Here is a 5,852-nt window from a genome sequence, read left to right on the forward strand (position 1 = left end):
TTCTTCCAGAGAAGTGGAGGGCATTGGCTTTACCTTGCCACAACCACTTGTGAGAGGGTCTGCACCTCAGGAAAACTGTTTCCGTGGGAAGCCGGCTTTTTGCAAAGGGGTCTCAGGGCCGTGGGCCTCGGGTGTCCCTCCGGCTCCCCAAAGCACAGGGACGAGGTGAGGGGCTTAGACCATGGCTGGACAATGTTGTTTCTTACACCTGGGTGTGTGGCATTTTGTTGAGCTGGCTACCCCCACTTGGGATAGATGTTCCACAGCAAGCACCTATTGTTCGTCGGAAGCCGTTATTGCCCCAGGGGTCTCCGGGCTGTGTTCCTTGGGGTTGAACTCCTGCTAGCAAAACCGCCGGGTTGAGGGAAGGGTTCAGACTGTGCCTGGGCCCTGTGGTCTCTTCCAGGTCAGTGTATGGCATTTCCTTCCCCTTGCCACAGGCACCTGGGAGCATGTCTGCACGTGGAGAAAGACTTTCCCGTGGGAAGCCGGTTTTTGTCAAACGGGTCCCAGTGCTCTGCTCCTCTCTTTTCACTGCTGCTGCCAGAAGCCCAGGGAGGATGGGAGGGCTTAGAACATGGCTGGGCCCTGGGGTTTCTTCCAGAGAAGTGGAGGGCATTTGCTTTACCTTGCCACAACCACTTGTGAGAGGGTCTGCACCTCAGGAAAAGTGTTTCCGTGGGAAGCCGGCTTTTTGCAAAGGGTTCTCAGGGCCGTGGGCCTCGGCTGTCCCTCCGGCTCCCCAAAGCACAGGGACGAGGTGAGGGGCTTAGACCATGCCTGGGCAATGTTGTTTCTTACACCTGGGTGTGAGGCATTTTGTTGACCTGGCTACCCCCACTTGGGATAGGTTTTCCACTGCAAGCACCTATTGTTCGTCGGAAGCCGTCTTTGCCCCAGGGGTCTCCGGGCTGTGTTCGTTGGGGTTGAACTCCTGCTAGCAAAACCGCCGGGATGAGGGAAGGGTTCAGACTGTGCCTGGGCCCTGTGGTCTCTTCCAGGTCAGTGTATGGCATTTCCTTCCCCTTGCCACAGGCACCTGGGAGCATGTCTGCACGTGGAGAAAGACTTTCCCGTGGGAAGCCGGTTTTTGTCAAACGGGTCCCAGTGCTCTGCTCCTCTCTTTTCACTCCTGCTGCCAGAAGCCCAGGGAGGATGGGAGGGCTTAGAACATGGCTGGGCACTGTGGTTTCTTCCAGAGAAGTGGAGGGCATTGGCTTTACCTTGCCACAACCACTTGTGAGAGGGTCTGCACCTCAGGAAAACTGTTTCCGTGGGAAGCCTGCTTTTTGCAAAGGGGTCTCAGGGCCGTGGGCCTCGGGTGTCCCTCCGGCTCCCCAAAGCACAGGGACGAGGTGAGGGGCTTAGACCATGCCTGGGCAATGTTGTTTCTTACACCTGGGTGTGAGGCATTTTGTTGACCTGGCTACCCCACTTGGGATAGGTTTTCCACAGCAAGCACCTATTGTTCGTCGGAAGCCGTTTTTGCCCCAGGGGTCTCCGGGCTGTGTTCGTTGGGGTTGAACTCCTGCTAGCAAAACCGCCGGGATGAGGGAAAGGTTCAGACTGTGCCTGGGCACTGTGGTCTCTTACAAATCAGTGTACGGCATTTACTTCACCTTGCCACAGGCAGTTGTGAGCATGTTTGCACGTTATGAAAGATTTTTCCGTTGGAAGCCGGTTTTTCTCAAATGGGTCTCCGTGTTGTGCTCCTCTGTTTTCACTCATGCTTCCAGAAGCCCAGTGATGATGTTAGGGCTTAGAACATGGCTGGGCACTGTGGTTTCTTCCAGAGAAGTGGATGGCATTTGCTTTACCTTGCCACAACCACTTGTGAGAGGGTCTGCACCTTAGGAAAACTGTTTCCTTTGGAAGCCGGCTTTTTACCTAATGGGTCAGGGCTGTGAGGCTCGGGTTTCCCTCATGCTACCAAAAGCACAGTGACGATGTCTGGGCTTAGACCATGCCTGGGGAATGTTGTTTCTTGCACATAAGTGTGTGGCATTCTGTTTACTTTGCTACAACCACTTTAGATAGGTTTTCCACATCAAGAACTTTTTTTTCTTCGGAAGCCGTTTCTGCCCCAAGTGTCCCCTGCTGTGTTCGTTCGGGTTTATCTCCTGCTAGCAAACTGTGGTCTCTTACAGATCAGTGTATGGCATTTACTTCACCTTGGCACAGGCACTTTTGAGCATGTTTGCACGTTACGAAAGATTTTTCCGTTGGAAGCCGGTTTTTGTCAATCTCATAGGGAAGAAACAGAAACTCTTTGGCATAACCTGACTCACCCAGCATCAGGAAAGCAGTTCCAGAACTCAGCCCAGGGCCCCTGTCGCCTACCCAATTGTAGCCACCACCATGCCTCTATCGAAAGGAATTCCCAAAGACTCTCCTCTGACTCCACTACCAAAGAAACAGCAGATTGAATATGGCACTTCAAAATATCGAGATGATACATCTGGTATAGTTAGATACACAAGGTTTACCTTTATTTTTTTATTGTTTTTTATTACATAATGTTATAGTCTCCATACAGTATAGTAAATTTCGATGATACATTAGTTGCATATAACACCCAGTGCACCATGCAATATGTGCCCTCCTTACTACCCAACACCAGCATATATTTTAAACAGCAAAATGCTGCTCTGAATAATTTTGAATTTTCCCTCGACCCCCATTGTAACTCTTGGGATGAAAAGACTAATCAGTGATGAAACATCACCTTTGACAATTGGAAAGACATCATCCATATTTGTATGTGACGACAAAAGGCCATCTAACACTAAATGGTGGCCACTCACCCATATCTTAGGCCCAACTGTATAAACACTGTCAAACGTATATCTTAAAAATAGGCAAAGAGTAAACCTCACCTTCCCTTTCTAATGAAAGAGTGTTTCTAGGAAACAGCTGTTCAAAATACATTCATAAGCAGTCAATGAACAGAGAAAATGGGATCCCCTGCAAAGTGCTCCAAGTTCAGAAACTAAGTACCTCCTTCACCAAATTCAGAACGCTGACAACTATTACTTAAGTTTTACTTCATGGCTCAACTAGAGAAAAGAGAAAAGCCCAGGAGATGGTGGGTTCATGAGAGGTTTTACTTCCAGTCCTGATGTGGATATGACATTTCTCCAAATGGACCTGCCGCTTTCTCTGAATGCTGGATCCCGTGTCAAGCTGCCTCACTGACTCAGATGCAGACGTTCAGAACGTAGGGTGTCGCGGAGCCAGAGCAGAGAAGTGTTGTCAGATGGGGAGAAGCAGCTCCTCGGACCTAAAGCCTGCACACCTGCTGTGGTTTCTGGGAGAAGGGGAAACATAGACTTGTCTTTTAGTAGTAATTATCTCCCAGCCCATTGCCACCATTCCCAGGAAACAGCTAGCACAATGCTGAAGTTGGGTAAGGGCTCTGGGCCTTCCTAGCGCCCCACCTGTGCCTGAGGGAACAGGGAATACCCTGCTGAACTCGGGGAACTGCTCAAGGTCCATTACCTGCACTGTGTCGGGGGACAGGGGCACCGCACTGAAGTTGGGGACTGTGCGGTCCTTTCTCTCGCTCTTCTTGGGGAACACGGGAAACCCTGGAATGTCTGCGAACCATCCCACAAAAGCTTTGCTGAGCGGGTGCCCTGGAGTTCCTGGGTCTGGAGTGTATGGCCAGTTGACGGAGACTAGGCAGAAGAGACTTTCAAGGGAAAAAGGAAAGAAAACTGAGTCTCCATGATGAACTCTCTCAACATGCCCTTCCAGAACCCTGCCTCTTACCCGGGGTGCCCCTACTCCCAGAAAGCCCACCTATGGCCACACAGCATGCATTCACCCAGCCAGGAACTCCACAGGTCCACTCTCTCAAAACTCCACTTCCTTGGCTCCTGGTCTGCGTCCTTGGGCTGCTCCGGATCTGCACACAGAGACGTAGCTCCACCCCCATGGGGTGATTGCTTGGGGAGTATGATGCTTCCAACTCCTTGAATGCCAGGCAACCGGCCCCATGACTCACAACTCTGGGAGTGCAGAGGTCCAGGAGGCACCTCCTTGGCTAAACGCCCTGAGCAGGCATGACGGGGATCATGGGCAGGGCTGCAATCACACACACACACACACACACACACACACACACACACACACACACGCGGCCCCTTTCGCGGACCCCTCTAGCTGCAGACCACCCTCAGAGCCCTGCCCCTTCCCTTCTGCACCAACCCTTCCTGCAAGGGTGTGCCTGGTTCCTGGCAAGGTCAGCTGCTCTCAGACTGTTCCAGCCTTGGGCTTTAGGAAATGCAATGCTTTTATGCATATCCAAGGCAATTTTAAGCGCCAAAAGGAATGCTCCAAGCGGGAATAGCTTTGCCTTCTTGTCTCACCCATGGAGTGGATAGTGCTTCTCAGACCTTCAAAACATCCTTCTAGGGTGAGCCCATTTGTGCTGCAATCTATATACACATGCTTAGTTCTACAGGGAAGGAAGGAAAAGCCGGCCTTCTGTTCTGTCAAGGTTGTGAACCAGGAACATTTATTTTTCACTTGAAAACAGAGTGTTATTGTCGACACTAAATGAAGGAACCTTTTAAAACATTTTAGAGAGGAAGGAAGAGAGTTTTATTCAAACCCAAGTCAAGGACAGCTGCCTGGGAGACACAATATTCACAAAGAAGGGAGTGCTCCAGGGAAGGAACATTTAGGGCAGGGTCATATATTTGTTCTGAGTTGTGCTACGTACAGTTATACATCATGATGAGGAAGAAGGTTCCAGAAAGTGACAGACTTTTTCTTATGTTTTCAGTATGTACAAATCAGTATGACTTTAATCTTATGGGAGCAAGAAAGGTTCTTTTGTGTTCTCACCTTGATGTTGGCAAAGGCATTTTTTGGTTCTCTTTTTCTTTTTGATGCATATGGACAATAAGTGCTGGGGGCAGAAATAGGGCCCATGCTTTGAGGGTTTGCCCAGTCATTTTGAGCTGGGTAAAATGTTAAAGGAGAGCTTTCCTGGGAGGCCAAGATCAGGCCTCACAGATGGTATGACATAAAAATTACTCTTATCCTTATCATCACTACCAAATGGTGGAACGTGAGATGAAAGCACCTTTCCAATAGTAAAGAGACATCAAAGGACCCCTACAGAAGGTTACCTGCTCCATGGTCAACACAGGTAACAGAGGCGTTCATGGTCTCTGGACTCCTCCCCTTGTCCTGCCCAAATCTCTGAAGCATAGAGATCATTTACAGTCAGAATTTTACACATCTTAGAGATGTCTGGCACCATTCCCTTGGACTACAGAATACAACAGAATAGCTCACTGTCACAACACGAAAGTGCCCCTGGATACACTAAGTTCTTTCTCCGCAACGTTGGCCTTAATGAAATCATAATCGTAACATAGAAACACTACGATGGTTGGGAATAAATAATCACAGGTAAGGGAATATTTAGGAAATCTTTAGAAGCATTGTCTCACTCTATAGAAGAGGCTAACTGCTTTAAATACTATTTCCGACCTTACAGGACACTCTACAGACCAGAGCCTCCATCAATTAAAAAAGCATAGTTCTTTCAGTCACTTTAATATCAGAAAAATAGTATAGTATCTCTATTCCTAGGGATCTTTAAGTCTCCGACTCAAAGGTCCTCCACTGAGAGAATTATCTTCATGATCATGATGGGCAGAGGTGAAAAGGCAGCCGAATTCATTCCATTTGGCCACACAACAAGAAAATCCTAATACTTCCTAGGTTTCCAGATTGAGAAGACCTGGGGTAGAGCGAAATGGTACCTTGTATGGAAGAACAAGGGATTTGGAGTCAGTTTGGAGATCACACTTAGGTTTCTGACACTAAAATCCTCT

The 5,852-nt window shown here is 48.9% G+C and overlaps 1 long non-coding RNA gene across 1 annotated transcript; it reads right to left on the bottom strand.

Annotated features, from left to right (window-relative positions):
* Positions 1–2,487: 2,487 nt before the first annotated feature.
* LOC148106703 (uncharacterized) lies at positions 2,488–4,012 on the bottom strand. Its single transcript, XR_015723610.1, has 3 exons — positions 3,802–4,012; positions 3,499–3,691; positions 2,488–3,307 (listed from the first exon to the last, which is right to left on the bottom strand). It is a non-coding gene; the product is annotated as an uncharacterized LOC148106703 (long non-coding RNA).
* Positions 4,013–5,852: the final 1,840 nt, after the last annotated feature.

Source organism: Ursus americanus, unplaced genomic scaffold (genome assembly GCF_024610735.1).
Source record: "Ursus americanus isolate L20-20 unplaced genomic scaffold, mUrsAme1.1.p SCAF_107, whole genome shotgun sequence".
In the NCBI taxonomy this organism is placed as follows: Eukaryota; Metazoa; Chordata; class Mammalia; order Carnivora; family Ursidae; genus Ursus; species Ursus americanus.